This window comes from Triturus cristatus, chromosome 10 (assembly GCF_964204655.1).
Source record: "Triturus cristatus chromosome 10, aTriCri1.1, whole genome shotgun sequence".
Taxonomy (NCBI): domain Eukaryota; kingdom Metazoa; phylum Chordata; class Amphibia; order Caudata; family Salamandridae; genus Triturus; species Triturus cristatus.
In genome coordinates, this window is record NC_140593.1 from 882,214,648 (window position 1) to 882,235,064 (window position 20,417).

General features: G+C 45.3%; 1 pseudogene across 1 annotated transcript in view; it reads right to left on the reverse strand.

Moving 5' to 3' along the window:
• LOC146796156 (cyclic nucleotide-binding domain-containing protein 2-like) overlaps nucleotides 1-20,417 on the reverse strand; it is a 462,048-nt pseudogene that overhangs the window by 421,594 nt on the left and 20,037 nt on the right. The window contains exon 2 of the transcript XR_014969544.1: nucleotides 15,013-15,156. The product of XR_014969544.1 is annotated as a cyclic nucleotide-binding domain-containing protein 2-like (transcript). The remainder of the gene's footprint in view (nucleotides 1-15,012; nucleotides 15,157-20,417) is intronic.

Sequence of the window (20,417 nt, forward strand, 5' to 3'; positions counted from 1 at the left end):
AGAGGACAAGGGCAGTTGACTGTTTGAGCCTGTAAAGGGCAGAGAGGACAAGGGCAGTTACCTGTTTGAGCCTGTAAAGGGCAGAGAGGACAAGGGCAGTTGCCTATTAGAGCCTGTAAAGGGCAGAGAGGACAAGGGCAGTTGCCTGTTTGAGCCTGTTCGTGACTGGTCGGGATCAGGGCCAGAAATGCTGCCCATGTTCCCATTCAGTAATACCCACCCACCATTTATTTTCACTATAGATATGTACCTATCTTTGTGTATTGCTTTGTATAAACATGTAGAATAATTATGTTGTTAAAAAAAAATCATCTTTGTTCTACATGTACTTGCTTCCATTGTGCATCTCTGTACCTCCATGTACTTGGATCTGTGTGTCTGTTACTTTTCTCCTGAAAAAGCATATCCAATGCACAACCCTATTTCTCATCCTGTACCTCTATCAATATCTTTAATCTACATATACTTACCTTCTTTATGCATCTATATACTTTCAATGTACTTATGGATCTATATATTGATCACTTTCTTCTAATTTGGCATTTCCAATGTACTACCTTATTTCTCAGCCTATACTTCTCTCAATATATCTTCTAGCCCAACTTTCTGACTCATCTCAAACTACTTTCTACTACTATGTCCAATGCACTACCCTATCTCTCACCCCGATTCACTATCAATATACCCTCTACATCCACTCTCTCATTTATCCCAAATCCCATACCACTACTATGATCCCCAAAATAACCCTTTCTATACTCTCTCCTACTCTACCTCTCCTTGCATCATCTAACACCTCTTTTACTATACTGATCCCCCAAAACAAACCTCTCTAAACTCTTCCCTCTGATTCTTTCCCTCCAAAAACCCTTTTTACTCATCCAAAAGCCTCCTCCTACTGCTATGACCTAAAAAAAGAAACACATTTTTAAAAAAATCCTTCACTAGTCTATCCCTCTACTATACTTTTCAATTAAAATAACAGACTAACATGTTCACTTCTCAAATTCCATGATCCACTATACTAACTCACCACTAATCCTTTATGGGTTCCAGAGTAGCATGCTACTCGCCAATAAAGCGTTTCAACACCCCATCAGGGTTACAAGTGCTATATAAACGCAAACCTTTTTACCTTTTCTAACCCTCCCAATCCAAATAACTGACTAACATATCCACCACTCAAATTAATTTCATGTTTCACCATACTAATTCAACAATAATCCTTATGGGTTCCAGAGTAGCGTGCTACTCGCCAGAAAAGCGCTTCAACACCCATCAGGGGTAAAAGGTGCTATATGAATGCAAACCTTTCTTCCCCTTCTATCCCTCTGCTATTCTTCTCACTTCAAATAACTGACTAATATCCACCACTCAAATTACTTTCATATTTCACCATACTAATTCACCCCTAATCCTTTATAGGTTTCCGGAGTAGTCTGCTTCAACACCCCATCAGGGGTAACAAGCGCTATATAAATACAAACCTTTTTTCCTCTTGTATCCTTCTGCTATCCTTCCGAATCCAAATAACTGGCTAACCTATCTACCACTTAAAATGTACTTGCATGTTTCACTATACTAATTCAACACTAATCCTCTATGGGTCCCGGAGTAGCGTGCTACTCGCCAAAAAAAGCGCTTCAATGCCTCGTCAGGGGGAGTAAGCACTATACAAATGCACTTACAATACAATAAAATACAATATACTTTTGAAAGGAAATAGCTTTAAACTGGTGCCAGAACCGGGTCAGTGGAATCAACATTTACTGCCTGGAAAATGACTATAAAAGTGAGACCCAAACGATGCCACTTAGTTCCAGTTTGTTTATTCGTGACCAAGAGAGAAAATGCTCCATAGAGTACTAAAGGAGCTGCTGAGATCCAGGGTAGGTGTCCTCGACAGCCAATCATCCACAGATGAGGGGACGTCGCCTGAAGTCTGCACTATCTTGCTGGAAGAGCTGTAGATCTGTTGAGTGTCTGTCTGATGAGAGATTGAGAGGAGTGCCTGAACCTCCAGGGAGACAACTTGGTGAAGAGAAGAAGCTGAACCGCTGTGCCCAGATAATGGGACAGCTCAGAAGATTAGACTAAAGTAAGGGAATGTAACTCGCGCAGATTAGAGCTCAGAGTGGCTCTCCCGACCTCCCAGTATGTTCCCTGACTAAACTTCATGTACATGCACAGCTGACAGCATGAGAGCATGACCATCTCTGCTACTGCTATGTTGCAACCTGCTAGCAGGGGCCGGTTGACTTCTACTGATTCGGCAAGGAACTAATACCTGAGTTGGAGGACCCGTTAGCACCAGCGGTGGTGGGGGTGTGGTGCTTGGGGGTTGTTGTTTTGGCAGTGCGACCACCTGGCCCTCTGCTGCTGCTTTGCTGGAGAAACCACATTTCTTCACTGACACTGGGAAAAGGAGACAAGCCACCAGCCATTGTTGCGATCCTCAAGTCGAACCACTTGCACTGCTGTAATTCTGGGGCTCTCGCTCAAGAGTTCCAAGCACCTGATGATTCAGGTAAACCACCCAAATGAACTTGAACACTGACTGTGCTTCTACTGCTAAAATTAATGGCTTTTTGTACTTTACACCTAGAAGCCCTGAGAGTACTTTTTAGTAGTAGAACACAACTGAACTGAGCTAAGGGTTACAGAACCAAGACTGCTGCTCTCACATGCCATTGTTAGCATGCCATAATCCTGCTTAGTCATATTCTGTGTGATTATAATACGGCAGCACCCGTATTACCTGGTTGACCTTATTTTGAGTAGCATTATGTCCTTACTGGAACTCTGAATAGTGACAGATGTTGTCTATTTTGTAAGTATGCAGCTACTGCTGCAAGGTGCAAACGAATAGACGTATAAGCAAGTCCTGTTCGCTATAAATGTAACAGGTAACAGATAATGTTTTGAATGGAAGCATCTAAAGGATTGATTTTGTTGTTGCAGTATACAACAAATCTTTTCCATTTTGCTGCATAGCAAGCTCCGGTGGTAGGTCTTCTTGCTTCTTTTAGACTATTCATATAGTCTGGTGGTAAATTTAAATAACCAAACTCTATGACTTCAGGAGGCAGATCGCTAAATTCAGTTCTTTGGGATTTGGATGTCTGACTTCTCTATGGTTCTGTGTAAGGAGACAGGAGGTAAAATGCAGTGTTTGATGTGGAGCAATTGACAGCTCCAACAGAGTGGTGTATCATGGTTGACGGGCCCATGTGGGAGGTACTAGAATCAGTGTGAGTGATGTTTGCCTGAGTTTCCGAACCACACATGGAATGAGCGGGAGAGGCAGAAAAGCGCAGGCAAATATCCATGACCAGTTCATCCATAGGGCATTGCCCTTTGAGAGTGGGTGTGGGAACCTGGAGTCGAAGTTTGGGCATTTTGCATTATCAGCTGTGGCGAACAGGTCTATTTGTGGAAATCCCCATTGTTGACAGTACGGAAGGAGAACTTGGGGATGAAGTTCCCACTCGTGAATTTGCTGCCTTCTTCTGCTGAGGAGATCGGCAATGTGATTGTTTACTCCTTGGAGATGTTCTGCCAGAAGATAATTCTTGTGATAGATTACCCAATTCCAAATGGCTTGAGCGAGTGTTGACAGTTGGAGAGAGTGTGTCCCAGCCTGCTTCTTCACATAATACATTGCTGTACTGTTGTCTGTTCAGACTAGGACAGTTTTGGCTATGAGGTGAGTTTGAAAAGCTTTGAGTGCTAGAAAAACTGATAAAAGTTCTAGATAGTTTTTGTGGAGAGCCTTGTACTTGTTGCTCCACAGGCCTTGTATTGTGTAATCTTTGAGATGAGCTCCCCAACCTGTTGAGATGCGTCTGCTGTGAGCACAATCTGTGGAATAGGGTTGGTTAAAGGCAGGCCTGCTGATAAGTTTTGTGGGTCCACCACTGCAGAGAGCGATGGGTACGGCCGTCTACCAACACTAGATCAGTTAATAGACCCTTTGATTAATTTCACTGAAGTGCTAAGCACTCTTGTAGGGGGCGCATGTGAAGCCTTGCATGGGGTACAATTGCGATGCAAGATGCCATCATTCCTAGCAGTTGCATGAACACCCTGGCTGGTAAAACTTGGTTGGGTTGAAACTGTAGAAATATAGCCTGAATATTGTGTATTCTGGCTATATTGGGAAAGGCTAGAGCTTTGACTGTGTCTAGACTGGCTCCTAGATAAGACTGCATGTGGGACGGGTACAGGTGAGATTTTTGTGCATTGATGGTGAAGCCCAGTTGATGAAGTAGATCTATTGTGATCTGCGTCTGCTGTAGAGAGTTCTGGTGAGTGCTGGCTTTGATAAGCCAGTCGTGTAGATAGGGGAAGACGTGAATCTGCTGTCTTCTGAGATGAGCTGCGACTACCACCAGACAGTTGGTAAAAACTCTGGGCACTGTAGTGACTCCGAAGGGAAGCACCTTGAACTGGTAATACTTGACAGCTATCACAAATATTAGGTATTTGCGATTAGCCGAATGAATTGGAACATGAAAATATGCATCTTTTAAATCTAGAGTAGACATAAAATCTGCTCTTTGTAAAAGTGGGAGTACCTGCTGAAGAGTCATCATGTGAAAGTGTTCTGACAGTATATAACTGTTGAACTCTCTTAGATCCAGAATAGGTCTTAGGGAACCGTCCTTTTTGTAAATGAAAAAATGCAGAGCGTAAACCCCCAAGCCCTGGTACTGTATTGGAACTGGCTCTATTGCCCCTTTTAGTAAGAGAGACTGGACCTCTTGTTCTAGCAAGTGTATGTGTTCTGGACACAAATAGTGAGATCGAGGTGGAATGTTTGGGGGATTGCTGGTAAGCTGCAGGCAATAACCATGTTGGATAATTCCAATCACCCATTTGTCTGTTGTTATAGACATCCAAATGGGGAGAAATTGTTGAAGTCTTCCCCCGACAGGTGTGGTGTAATCGGGGGAAAGCAAAAGCAATGCACTGTTTGTTGGGGGAAGGGGAGTTACAGGGTGTGTTGCCCTTACCTCTACCCTTGAAGTTGGTGCCGCTATAACCTCCTCGAAAAAATCCTCTGGAGGTAAAGGACTTGTTGTTACCTTTATAAGTTGAGGTATTTTGATCTGGGGACAGGGTTTTGGACCCTCCTCTGTAAAAGGAGCGACGAAAGGAGCCTCTGTTGGATGCAGACTGGAGCGCTCCCATAGATTTGCCCATCTCAGTGTCCTTTTTTATATTCTCTAACGCTTGATCTACTTTAGGACCAAACAGATATTCTTTATCGAAAGGTGTGTTAAGGATTGATTGTTGGTTTTCTGGCTTAAACCCTGAAATCCTTAACCAAGCGTGTCTCCTCAGCAGGATGCTGGTATTCACCTCTCTAGCTGCAGTGTCTGCAGCATCCAGAGCACATCGTACAGAGGAATTAGAAATGAGTTTACCTTCATTTACTAAGTCCTGTGCCTTAGCCTTACGCTCATCTGGGAGATATTGAAGCAATTGCTCCATCTCATCCCAGTGTTCTCAGTCATATCTGGCTAAAAGACCCTGCGTATTCGCAATGCGCCATTGATTTGCAGCTTGAGCAGCTATGCGCTTGCTAGAAGCGTCAATTAACTTGGACTCTTTATCTGCCAGAAGAGCATCTCCTGATGTCTGAGAAGTCGCCCGCTTACAAGCATTAGACACTACTAGGGAATCTAACGGCAACTGGCCCTTGATGAATATAGGGTCTGTAGGGGAGGCCTTATATTTGTTGTCTACCCTAGGAGTTAAGATGCGTCCTCTGACTGGGTCTTTAAAAAACTTATCAGCGTGTCGCCGTTAAGCATGGAAAGTGTTTGTGATGACCTGTGTGTGGATGTTAAAGTTTCCAACAAAAAATCTTCATCTAGTGATTCTTTATGCAGAGCCACGATGATATTGTGCAGCCTTGGCAATGAGTTCTTGATGGGATGCATTGTCATCTGGAGGAGATGGTTTGGCTGGGTAAAGGTCAATCAATCAATCAATCAATCAATCAATCAGGGAATTGTAAGCGCGCTACTCACCCGTGAGGGTCTCAAGGCACTGAGGGGGGGTTCGCAGATCTGTTTAGCCGAAGAGAAAGGTCTTGAGGGTCTTCCTGAAGGTGTTCAGGGAGGGGGTGCGTCTGATGTTCTTGGCTGCAATGTGAGAGAAGGATCTTCCGCCTGCTCTGCCTCTGTGGATGCGCGGGGTTTCGGCCAGTGCGAGATTGGAAGATCGGAGGTTTCTTTTGGGTACGTGGAAGTTGATTCTGTTGTTGAGGTATTTGGGTCCGTTGTTGTGTAGGCATTTGTAGGCTTGAGTGAGGATTTTGAAAGTGACTCTTTTCTCCACGGGGAGTCAGTGGAAACTTCGTAGTTGTTGACTGATGTGTTCATGTCGGGGGATGCCGAGGAAGAGTCTAGCGGTGGTGTTCTGTATTGTCTGGAGTTTGCGGAGTAGGGAATTGTTAATTCCGGCATAGAGTGCATTTCCATAGTCCAGTCTGCTGGTGATGAGTGCGTGGGTGACTGTCTTCCAGGTTGTTGAAGCAGCTGGAGGTGACGGCGTTGACCTGTCGGTTCATGGTGAGTGATGAGTCGAGTATGATGCCGAGCTTCTTGGCGTGGTCTGAGGGGGTAGGTGAGCTTCGGAGGGCGGTCAGCCACCAGGTGCTGTCCCATGCAGAAGAGGTGATACAGAGGACGAGGACTTCTGCCTTCTCAGCGATGAGCTTCAGGCAGCTGTTGGTCATCCAGACTGCGACGTCTTGCATTCCTTTCTGGAAGTTGAGTTTGGCAGTGGTGTGGCCTTTGGTGAGGGAGAGGATGAGCTGGATGTCGTCGGCGTAGGATACGATGTTGAGGCTGTGTTGTTGGACGATGGCTGAGAGGGGGGCCATGTAGATGTTGAAGAGGGTGGGGCTCAGGGATGAACCTTGTGGGACTCCGCATGTGATTTTCGTGGGGTTGGAGAGGAAGGGTGGGAGTCTGATCCTTTGGCTTCTTCCGGTAAGGAATGATCGGATCCAGTCCAGGGCTGTTCTTTGTATGCCTGCGTCGTGTAGTCTAGCGACTAGTGTGCGGTAGGAGACGGTGTCGAAGGCCTCTGATAGGTCGATTAGGATGAGGGCTGCGGAGTGGCCTTGGTCCAGGAGGGTGCGGATATCATCTGTGGCGGCAAGTATGGCGGTCTCTGTGCTGTGGTTGCTTCGGAATCCGGATTGGGACGGGACGGAGACTGCGTTCTCTTCAATGAATCATGTCAGATTCCTGTTGACTGTTTTCTCTGCAACTTTGGCTGTGAAGGGGAGGAGTGAGATGGGCCGATAGTTCTTGAGGTTGGTGGGGTCAGCTGTGGGCTTCTTGAGCAGAGGTCTGACTTCTACATGCTTTCGGTCATCTGGGAAGGTGCCTGTTTTGAAGGTGGTGTTGATGGTGCGTTGTAGTTCGGGTGCGATGGCGGCCGCGGCTCTGTGTAGATGTGAGGGGGGCAGGGTTCGGTGGGGGCCCCCGAGTGGATGCCTTTAATGGTCGAGGCGGTGTCTTCGACCATGATCGGTGTCCAGTTGGAGATGGTGGGCTGGCTGGTGTTTCTGGGGGGCGGGGGGGCTGTCTGTGGCATCTGGTGGATGGTTGATGAAGTTGTCGTAGAGGTTTTTGATCTTGAGGTGGAAATAGGTTCCAAGCTTGTCGCAGAGGTCTTGGGATGGGGTGATGTTTGTGGCTTCGCTGCGTGGGTTGGTGAATTCTTGAATGACACTGAAAAGTTCCTTAGAGTTGGTGGAGTTGGCCAGGATGTTGTTGTGGATGAAGGTCTGGATCATTATCACCTGGGGGATCAATTATTTAATCTGTCCGTGGATCCGTTGGGAGATATATCCCCCCATCATCAGCATTGTTATCCTCATGGCGAGACTGTAATTGAGGTGTAATGTGCAAGGGATTCTCAGGTGTAGAAGGAGGCGGTGGAGACAGTAAATGAAAAGGACTTGTAGCCACAGATTTTTTCTTTAAAGGGATCATGTAATTAGGGTCCTCATCCTGAAGCTTGCATTTTTGAGGCGGCCTTGTGTGAATATGGCCAGTCTTGGGTTTATATATAGCATCTTTAGCTTAGGATCTGGTGTTAATGGAATAATGTCCACTTTCGGATCCAAAAGGGTCTCTTTCTGTTTTGGCGCCGAAGTTTTCTGTGCCAGTGGCTTCGGTGCCGGAGGAAGTTGGCCTATTGGCATGGAAGGTTTCAGCTCTGAAGGTTGCTTGGGTTTCGAGCCGGAGTTGTGATTGGAAACGGAGGGCTTCAGTTCCGAGGAGGACTTTTGACAACTCGGTACTGAGCCGGAAGGCCTGACTGGCTATTTCGGAGTCAGGCCTGGAGGCGGGGCGTGGGAAACGTCGTCTCGGTGCCGACCTTGGCCAGGAGGCAGCGGTGGTGCCGAAGCCTTGTGTTTTTTCGGAGTTTGTTGGTGCAAGGGGTCTTCTGTACTCACATCACCTTGTCCCTGCAGCAGTTCTTCAGCATCAAGGTCTATCTCGAACTCCGATTCAGAATCTTGTTCGGAGAAGGCTTCCTCCTCCTCTGCCGCTGATGCCTCAATGTCTTCTTGGCCTGAATCTTGGCCGAAGATGTCCGGCGTATCTTCGATGCTTTGACGCTGCATCTCTTGACATTGAGCCCAACTATTGTGAAGAGTTTTCTTTGATCTGAACAGTCTGCAAGGGTTGTAGGTTTCTTCTTTGTGCTCGGGAGACAAGCACAAGTTGCACACTTTATGTGAGTTGGTGCGCGGTTACTTCGTGTGGCACCGACAACAGAATTTACACGGAGTCCGATCCATCGACGGAGAGCTGACTCAGTTAGGCCAGAAGGCCGTCCACAAAACTTTCCGATCGAAAAGTTGATTCCATTTTCGAAAATATATACGGAGAAGCGGGAACATGTACAGAAACAATACAGTCTAGGGTAGAGAGGATTACGCGTCGAGGGGAACCCGAAGAACGGTTTCGAACCGGAGCAGCAATACACGACCGAACCCAAAGGCAGAAAAAACAATCTAACAATAGAGTTGATGCCCATGCGCACTATCACCGAAAGGAGGAGTCACCTTACCTCGTGACTAGGAAAGACTTCTTAGAAGAAATATAACTTGCAAACATCCGGACCTAACTCTAGATGGCAGGAGTATGCAAAGCATGTATATCTACAGCACCAATGCTTTGAACGTTATGTTCCCAATGTCAATTCAGAGAATACACTGATCGATTGGTCAGTTCATAGGCAATTGCTCAGACAGACAGATACAGCAGAAACTACTCACTATGGCAATCCTTCTTTAGAAGAGGCTATCAAAGTAGCCAAGAGTGTTGAGTTCGCTCAACTGTCGTTGAAATAATTGAATGTCACCCTCACAGTAAACGAAAGTGTTAATGTATAGCTTAACCCATCTGCTTGAATCTATACTAAAAATTATAACAAAAGCTTTTTCAACTGCACATTTGTTTTAAATGTGGTAATTATCAACATAACAGAGAGGGCAGAGGCTGGCCAGACAAAAATGTGTCTTGCCGTAAATGCAGTAAGGTGAGGCATTTTGCAAAAGTATGTCAGGGGATCAAACTAGAGGTACCAAAGTGAACTGTGTGATTGATGATGAAGAAGTAAAGGAGTAACAGATTGTAAGGGATTTTCAAGACATGAATGTGGTGGTTTCAGAAGACAACTGTATGTGGGGACCCAAGTGAGTGCGTCGATTCATATGTGGATTATACCGTTGGTGACAAGATGTTACATTTATTGGTTGATTCAGTTGCACGTATAACAATGAACATGCATGAATTGTTTGCAGAAACATGAGGAAAAGAGTGTTGTTTCCCCCAGATCGCACGCTTGTGTCATATGAGGGCAGGAGGATTGATTTGGAGGGTTTCTTTGAAGAGGTATTGGAATATTAAGGGGCGCAGAAAAGGCAAGCTCTTTGTGGCTGTGAGAGGTCTCAACATCTTGGGTTGGTTCTACCAAGGCCTGTTTGGCATGGTACTCAAACCAGGTGCAAGAGGACAAGTCTTGGTTATTAAAGACTCGGTCTCTAGCTCCATTGAAAGTGAGTTTCCTACGTTTTTTGCGCTGGGCTTGGGTAAGATACAAGGCTTCAATCACAGGATTAAGGTTAAACAGGGAGCATTTCCGGTCAAACACAAGGTTAGATCAGTTCCTCTTAGCTTTAGAGAAGATCTAAAAAAAGAACTTGAGTGTTGCAGAGTAGCGGTCTGATTGCACCCATTTAATCTAGTTTGTGGTTATCGCCCCTAATGCAGCCCAAAAATGCAATGGTGATATGTGGTTAGGCATAGATTTGAGAATCCTTAACAAAGAAATATGTGTTTACTCTCACCCATTGCCCAAAATTAATGATTTGTTGGAAGCATTGCGTGAGGCAGAGTGGTTCTCTAAAATAGACCTCGCCTCAGCGTATCATCAAGTGGTACTGGAGGAAAATCGTTGTCATATTACTGCATTCAAGTCACCTTTTGGCATGTACCAATTTTGCAGATTGCCTTTTGGGCTGGCTTTGGCAGCATCGGTCTTCTAGAGGATAATACAACAGTTGTTAGGGGGCATTCCTGGTGTTGTGGTTTTCCAAGACAATATATTGGTTTTTGCAAGGCATATAGAAGATCATGGCAGAATTCTGAGGGCAGTCCTGAGGATTTTTTTAAGAAAAAGGGGTGGTGATAAAGATGGAAAAGTGTGAGTTTTGGAAAACGGACATGGAGTTTCTGGAGTATAGCATCTCAGGTAAAGGCATTTGTGCTAGACCAGGTCTTATCAAGGCAGTGGTTGAATTTCCGAAACCAAAGAATAAGGAGGAGTAACATTCTTTTATTGGCCACTGTGAGTTTTATGCAAGGTTTATACCAGGTTACGCCACAAAGATGAAAAGCTCACCAACATGTTGAAAAACAGTGTTCCGTTTATCTGGGATGAGGACTACCGCAAGACATTTGAAAGGGTCAAAACAGAAATTTAGCATACCATACACCATTAAGGTGGATGCTAGTAAGTATGGCTTGGGGGCAGTGTTGACCCAGAGAACTACTAAAGGGGAGGTCACCATCAGCTATGCATCAAGAGTGTTGCACGCTCTTGAGTTGAACTACTCAGTCATAGAAAAAGAATTACTGGCATGTTACTGGGCTAGTGGACAATTCAGGAGTTGTGTGTGGGGCAGAAGATTTATTATCCAAATAGATTACAAGCCACTCGGATTTATTTTGAATGGTGACAGGATCAAATATACTACTTCGTGTATTGCTTGTCTCACTACAAAGTTGCTGCAGTACGATTTTGAAGTCAGACACATTCCCGGTAGAGAGAATGTCACTACTGATCTACTATCCAGATTACTTATTAGCGATCCATTTGTTTTTTCGGTTAACAGGGCTCATGACGGTCTCCTAGGATTGATCATGACTAAGAAAAGAGTCAGAGCCCATTATTGGTGGCTGTCTATGGACAGGAATATCAATATGGTGGTTAATGATTGTATGGTGTGTAGAGGGGCAGAAACAGGGCTCAAAGGGATTACACCACCTTTACAGCTAATTCAGTTTCCTGATAAGCCATGGAAAAAAGTAGGAATAGACATGGTGGGTCCTTTTAATTTTTTACCTCACTATCAGAGGTTTACATTTGTAATAATGAATCATCATAACAAAGGGTCTAAAGTGTGTTTCTTTTCTCCGCCATGGCAGATAATGCGGTGATTTTTCTTAAGGATATTTTTATGAAAGAAGACTTTCCAGGATATATAATTTCTGACAATGTTGTGCAGTTTATCAATCATGTTATGGAGCATTTCCTGAATGAATCTGGAGTGAAACACCGTAGGAGTTCTCTTTACCATCCACAAACCAATGGATTGGTAGAGAGGATGAATTGGGTTGTGATGGGTTGTATAAAATAAGCAAGAAACAATAGATTTGATATTGAAGAAGATGTTAATTCTATGGTGTGGTTCTATCGCACAACGCCACATTCGCTCACTAAGGTCACTCCTTTGAACTCCTAAAAGGACGTCAGCTTACATCTGTTATTTAAAAAGCATGGTTAGCCAATTTTGTGCAAAGAAAGTTCACAAGGAAGGGGACCAGAGGGGTTTGGCCACCAGAGTAGAAGAAGAACAGAGAAAAATGAAAGAGCGTCTTGATTAAAGAAAATCCATAAAATATCTCGAATTCAGCATTGGAGACTTAGTTTTAGTGACAAAATCTTCTTTTGTTAAGAATGGGGATGCTTGTAGTGGTGATCCTGCGGGAGTAGAAAAAGTGTGCGGTGAAGATGTAAGGATCGAAGGAGGACACCGGTGGAATGTTTGTAAAATTGTAAAAGTACTTAATTCCGTCTCAAAGGGGTTGTATGAGGTTCCTTCCCAGGCATCTGACATGGAGCCAGAAGCTGCACTGATCTAGGAGAACAATGGTTTCGTAGATCAATTAGGCAGAAATTTTTACCTTGGAAGTTGAGGTAGTGTTTATTCTTGCATATGTATGGCACTCATAAAACGTGTTCTGTTATAGCTAAATTTTTGCCATTTGTGATTACCTCTTGCCGGTTTACCTTTTGTTATTTCCAATATGTCTTCATGTACTATGGTTCAATCCATCTAATCATTATTATAACTTTCGGTCAATTGTTTGTGAAAGTGCATATAGATATTCTATGAAAGATTGGTTAGATTGTTGAGTTTTTATTTTATGACTATTCTTTTGATGTTTGATTTCTTTCATTCTTTGTATTTTTTTTTTTTAAAGAAAAAGAGATAATATGTTACGGGTCTCTTCATGCTGGCTCTTTGTCTGTATGTGGAATGCTTACAGTAATTCCACTCTCCAAGCTCGTGCAGGGGACTTTGCACAAGTGTCTGTTGGAGCGTGTCCTGGTGAGACGACGGCGGAGGCTTTTGCATGAAGTTATCAATAAACTTAGCGGATATTTCTCCATTTTGTGTCTGGGGAGATCATTACAAATTCTTTGGCAGTAACTTCCTAATAACAAGGCTAAGATGCTTTCAGTTCCCAGGTAAGCTGCAAGGACCTGTCTGGTTATCTCCAACCATGCAAATCTGTATATTTGCTTCTTTCAAACTACTGGTTTTACTAATTCACATTGCCCCGTAGGAGAGAAAAGTATGGTTTTAGGAACCAACATTTCTGTCATTTCTTTGACACCACGAGAGGGCAAATTCTAAAGCAGCTAACATACATCAGTACTTATGGAATGCACATGCACAAGTCTACACTTAGCCCTAAGCTAAGCGATGGGCTGGATAAGGGCCAGAATAATAATTTCCATTCATGGGGTGACACAGATAGAAAACATGCTACCTTTACTACTTCCTCCATCACCTCTAGGTATTCTCCTAAAAGGTGTACTACATTTTTGTAAGTATAAAAAAAATTATATAAGCAATTAGTCTTGCCTCTAGAATGTAATTTCCATTAAGAAAACATCTGAGACAGGTACAAAGTACCAGTACACCAATGGTACTTCATAACCAAGTGTTTAACATCTTATTAAAAATGACTGAAATGAAAAGACCATTTGTTAAGCGCGATAGCTACCCTTAGGTATCCTAGCGCTGCAGACCACACGTGTAGGGATACAGTTAGGAACTATACAGGTTTGTTGAAGAGCAGAGTTTTTAAAAGCTTACTGAATGGGAGCAGATTGGGCTCAGACCGCAAGTGGAGGGGGAGAGAGTTCCAAAATAATGGTGATATAAACATTTGATGTGTATTAGCTACAAGAGGACAGACTACGATGATGGTAATACATCTAAATTTCCTATGTTATCCATGCCACAATAGGACTGTATATGCAAAAAATGTATATTAGTCTATCCAATGCACCAACAAAAAAATCTTTGAATCGTAAAGAAGAATCTTTCCTACATGTAAATGATTTACATGATAGGGGTATGAAGTTTGGAGGTTGGCACTAACTATGCACAAACTTGGCTATTAGTAATGAGTACAAGTAATTGCTCTAACCATGATGGTAGTAATATTTCAACATCAAGTTTGATAGACAGTAATTTTAAGAGGCATAATGAGCTGCAGGTTTGTGTCACCAGATATGTGAAGGAGTTGTATATATGTAATGATGCATATAAAATACATAACGTAATTACTATTATATCACTACAGAGGAGACATTACTTCTCTTCATTAAATATTGCCCACTTATCTCATTTTTGTTTAAGAAATGGAGATGCAAGTAAGCCCTTGTCTATGTCTTGCTGAAGCCCTTAATTCATAAGCCAGACGCCACACATCAACTTTATTGAGTATGAGGACTGATCAAGAATTAGAAGACTTGTAGGAAACGAAGATCCACACAGTGGCATAACAGGAGAAAATACATAATTTTCCGCTCTAATTGCAATATATCTCATGTTATGGATACATGTGCACTCACCAATGTTCAGTGCACTTAAATGGTTTTAAAAAGACTATAATTCGAAAGGTCAGTTAAAAATGATGTAAATGAAATGTAATTGATCCAGATGGGTTCTACTTTTAACGATGTAAAAAAACTTTGAAAATCATATGACCTGATTATGTATTATTAGGGGCATTTTGTAGGAGTGTTTTATTTGTAAACCTAGAAAAAAGATCAAAAAGGAAAAATGTGTCTCTATATAAAGTATAATGTTGATCCAACAAATTAAATGCATATTAGTAACCCAAGGACAAGAGTAACTTCACTAAGTAATTACAGTTGAATGAAAATGCCATGCTCTGTGGCATCTCCAGTTGAGCCACCATGTTGAGGACATGCAAAAACAAGGATAAGCCTCAGGCTGCATGTCTGAGTGAGATGCACAGATACTGGTCATCTGACAGCTCCTGGGTCCCTTGACATGGATTATGGGATGAATTAACGCAATTCTGACTGAATTTCATTATGGAGGCTACCACAACATGCACCGTCACCATTATACAGAGTTACACTTACCTTTGGCTCATATTCTGCCTCTGGAGTTGGGTAAACACTGACATCACCCCAGAATTTTGAACCCAGTGCCTCCTCCGTGATGTGGATGATGTGCTTTGTCACTGCTTGCAGGGTCATCACCTTGCGGACAGCATCATGGAACCGCTAGCACAAAAAGGCACATTCAGATGGAAATGCACAATTACAAACACCAATACAAGGAAAGTGGGAGAAAGACAATATCTTTCCTGAATTACACTTCATCTGTTAATAGTCAGCTGTGAGGTCTACATTTCACAACATTACAAGAGTGTGCACCTTTAAAAAAGAAGAATTGGCCATAATCATGTTGCAAATACTTATTGGGGAATGCTCCTTGTTTGGCTTTAATGGTTCCAAGCAAAGCCCAGATCTAATCACAAAAATGCAATAACACCTTAAACAAGACTCGGAGAAAGTCACTTGTCAAAGATGTTCAACCATCACAGAAGTTATTTGCCTTATTTCGGACTCCTGAGAGCGGTGTAATATAACCAATGCATTTCTATCACGTTCAGAATCATAATCAGTATTCTTTTATTCGATCTATTTAAAATACAGATCATAAAAAGAACAGATGCAAAGAAGACAATAGTAATCATAGTAGGCCCAAAATCATGTAATAAAAGACCCCCTGAATACCTCTCGTACTTTGCCCATATATGAAGTACAGTTACCTAAATAATTCATAAGCATTTATAATATAAAAGTCAAAATGACATCAAAACAAACATTACATCGCTAAAGCCTTTAAAAGAGTGGGAGTTGAGTCCAAAACATATTTTATAGACTACGTAATGGCAATGTATAACAGTTGATAAGGTCCAGCTTACTTAAAACCTAATAACCCTTAAAAAGGGCTAAGATCCCATAAGGTTCCTCTTCGTTATGCAAGTGCATACAAATGTAGCTATCGAGAAACATATGAAGGTGTCCGGAAGGTTCTTTAAAAAGTATAAAGCTACATGACGCCTTAAAATCGGAAGGATAACATTCTCGTTCTTTCTTATACAGCCCACAAAACAGGAATATATGTAAATCCGACTGCTGTGATCAATCATCACATGGGCACGGTGTTAATTTGGAATGCTTAAATGTTCTCGCAGGACAGCCCAACCGGAATCGCAATAAAATGTATCTATGCTGTAATAGTCTAATACTCTCTAAATAGGAGTAACCCTCCTCTGCGATGGGCGGAGTCAACTGATATGAGAAAACTGTTTGTTTTGCTCGATTTCTTTCCCACTGATCATAGGTGGCCCTAGATATGAAGGCATCCTTTAGTTTCTGTTTCGTAAACTTCGTGCATGCACTTGGGTCGTTAAATAATTCAGTTAACCCAAGGGCGGTCAGGGTTGACTCTACATTCTGCAGCCATCTGATGTTATTTTTATTATCCAGTTTTAGGCAGTGTTTTATTATGGTTTGTGTTAAGTTTACAGTGTTCCTTGGCCAAATGGATTACCATAATAAAATCGGTGCTAGCCTAATACTGTCTGACACATAAGGTAATCCCAACTCTTTGTGGGAAAGATAATTTGAGCAGGAACTGTGGAAAGAAACTAATCTCTTCAAAAATCTGTCTTCAAGGATTTGAAGGGAATCTATAGAAGCCATACCCTATACTCCTGCCCCATAAGTAGCAGCCGATATAGTTTTTGCCTGATAGATCTTTTTTATTGGTACTAGAGGTCTTGAGCCCAGCTTCTTTGCGAATTATATAATACCTCCCATACTCCTTTCCATCCCTAGGGCCCTGCCAGCCACTAAGGGTGACCAAGTTTGCTTTTTGTCAAACAAGACCCCCAGAATGGGAAGGAATCTACCACCTCTAGTTTACTTGAGCCGCTATGAAAATTTGGTACTCTATCACGGGTACCGGCACCTGCTATTAGGATGAAAGATTTGGCTTCATTCACCCTCAATTCCAGCGACGCCATAAATGACGCATATGCCGTTATTAGACGTTGGAGGGCCACCCTCGTTCTGGCAATTAATTGTGTGTCATCAGCATAGGTCAATATTGGAACAGAAAGGGTGTCAACCATTGGGGACATCTGGAGTTGAACCCAAAAGGGCTGTCTCGACCCTGTTTATGTAAATGGGTAATAAAAAGGGGCAGAAATCGCACCCTTGCCAGACCCCCTGGCGATCTTGAAAGGGCGACACTCCCCGTGTTTTCCATAGCCAACACAAGAGGTAGCATGCGAATAAAGTTGGCGAATAAAGTTAGTTATAGTTGACTCGATTCCCACTGACTCCATTATGGACCATCATTTGGAGTGGATCACGCAGTCAAATACTGCTCATAGGTCCATAAAAGCCATGAAGATCTTGGCACCCTTCACTCTAGTGTATTTGTCTATGGTCAAAGTTAGATTTAAAGACTGATCTATTGTACCCCTGCCTCTTTGAAAACTATACTGAGTCTGGATTAAAATGTTCTTTTCTTGTGCCCACTCTTCCAGTCTTTGTAGCAGCAAGCAACCCATGAGCTTTGCAGTAGTATCCAGCAACGAGATTGGCCTGTAGTTCTGCGTGTTCTCTTCATCGCATTTTTCCTGTATGGGGACAATTACACTAGTCTTTTATGATGTTAAAGGGCCTCTTTTGGCTATCACATTAAAAACATTCATTAATAAGGGGGCCCACAGATCTTGATGCTCCAAAAAGAAGTCTATGGGTACCAACCACATCGGGGCCTGGAGCCTTCCATGAGCCACAAAAGGCCAACCCTCTTCTTATTTCACCCAATCAGAATGTTAGGTGTTCGTTCAAGACTTTATCTAGGTTAGGAGTCATCCTAGGAGATCCTATTGAAAGCAAAAATGTGCTCAAAATGAGCCACCCATGCTTCTTCGCCAACGTGGGCACCCAGCGTGGGGTCCTTGGGATTTTTAAATAACGGGGCATGAATTACCTCCCAGACGTCTTTGCTATTCCTTGTACTGGCAGCTTGTTCGAGGTTTGCCCAAGCCTCCTCCTTCATGACCCATTCTTTTGTCTTTCTGACTATTTTATACTCCCTACATATCGACCTAATTGGGGCACTATTTCTGAGCAAGGTTTTCGGGGCTTTTTGGAGGGCTTTTAAAGATTTTGTACATGAGTGCTCAAACCACCAATTTGATTTCACTTTTTTAAGCATGTCTACAAACTGCAGTAACAATAAGGCAGAAGAACCCTCCAGTTCTAGGCAATTTAAGACATTACCCATAATATTAAGTAGAATTTGCATGATCAGTTTCATCTTGTCAATTTCGCTCCACTTTAGTTGATAGCCATTCTTTCTAGCCAAAATTGCCCTTTCTATTTGTAATCTTGGCCTTGCTTTCTCAAACTCCAGGGTCAGGTGAGTGAAAAGTATTGAGTGGTCACTGAAACTAGATAATAGTGTATCCACATGGGTAAGCTGTAACTAAGGGAGCGCTAGGTGGCGCCTGACCGGCATGGGCGCCTTTCAGTGAGGCTCCCAGCGTCGGACCCCTCTAGTCCTTCTGGATCCGACCTGCACCGCACTGGCCGGCCCGATCCGGGCGCTACGGCTTGCGGAGCTGTCCTGCTGTCCCGGGCCCGGACCTGGAGGGCCGTTGTCCCCGCGGGGCCGGAATAGAAGCCCCGGAGCCAGATCGGCGGCGGAAAGCAGCGGGAGTGGAGCTGCGGCGCGGGCAGACTCCTAATTGAGCCCGCGGCGCCCACGAGGGGCGTAGGCCCGATCCTGCCGGCGGCAGGGAGAAGACGGGCACACGGCTGCCGCGGGCCCTGACGTGGGCGGAGAGGCGGGGCTCCGGTCTGGTGGCGTCCCGTGGGGGCCCAGGACGCGTGAGGCTGACCCCCAGAGGAGAGACGATGCGGTGGAGCAGGCGGTGAGTGTGGCTGCGGGGGAGACATCGCTGGAGCCTGTCGGGGCTGCTGTGGGGGCCGGGTGCGGTGGGGAGACCCCCCCCATCGGGCCGGGTGTCGGCGGCCGGGGACCGGGCCCCCCCCTCCTCCTCCTGTGGTGCTGGCGCTGGACCCGTCTGGCTGAGGCTGCCTGGGTGATCCGGTGACGTGGGGTCCCCTTCGGGGTTCGGGCCGCGGACCGGCGGTCGGGGGGGTGTGTAGCCTCCCCCCCCCTCCCCCCCAGAGCTCCGAAGTTGGCCTTGCTGGGGACGCAGTGATCGGTACCCCTGGGGAAGAGGTCCGAATTGTGTTGCCGCCCCCTTTGAAGTTGGACGCCGACCGGCCTGGCGAGGGATCATTGGCGTGCAGACGCGCATTCGTCGGGGCCTTGGAGGCCTGTCGCCTGCGAGGGAGTCGGTACGCCGAGGATCGCGCTGTGGGTCTGGAGGGGCCTGGCCTTCTCCCTAATCGGGGTGCCCTGACTGTGCCTCCTTCTGCCCTCACTTCGCCTCGTCGGCACCCGTGGACGTCCTAGAGGTGCGTTCCCCACCCGTTGTCCAGCCCCACCGACCTCCGCGCCCAGGGTGTCCTCACCATGGGTAAAGACAAGACAGCCAAACAGACGCCCGTGGCTACCCAAACCAAGATGGACCAATTCACAACCTCCGAGAGGGGGTCCGGCCCTACCGGCGAGCCGGCCCCGGCCACCGCTACCGACCTTGCGGCCATCCTGCAGGCCATAAATTCGTCCCGCGCCTCCCTGGAGGGCATGGTGGGAGAAGTCAAGGTAGATGTCGCTCTCCTCCGGCAAGACTTGCGGAACGCTACCGCCCGCATCTCGGAGGCCGAATCCAGAATATCCACCGCGGAGGATGATATCTGTCACCTGCAAGACCAAGTCCGAGAACTGACCACCCACTCCAAGGAACTACACCGCCGGGTCGAAGATGCAGAAAACCGCGCCCGGCACCTGGTGGGATTCCCGGAGGGGGTCGAATCGGGCCGTGCAGACGACTTTATGGAACGATGGTCCCGATCCTGGATGCCGGTGGACAGCCTGTCTGCCTCGATCGTGGTGGTGAGGGCCCACTGCTCCCTGGCCCCAAGGCCCCCCGGGGCCCCCCCCGGCCCTTCATCCTCAAGATCCTCAATTTCCGGGACAGAGATGCCATTCTTCGCGAGGCCCGGCGCTCGGACACCCTCAAATACCAAAATCATACGATCATGGTCTTCCCGGACTACACTCGTGAAGTCCAGGAACTGCGAAGATCCTATACGGAGGTGAAACAGAAGTTACGCTCCCTGGGCCTTCAATACCAGCTGCAGTTCCCGGCCCGCCTTCGGGTTATCTTCAAACACAAGACACTATTTTTCGACAGCCCACGAGCGGCCTGGTCTTGGCTAACGGAAGAGCACTCCTTGCACCGCTCTGGACGCGGATCACCTGTGGGCGGGCGCGGGGGGAGGGGAATGCCCCGGTCATAGAGGCCCCGCCGGCGGCGCCG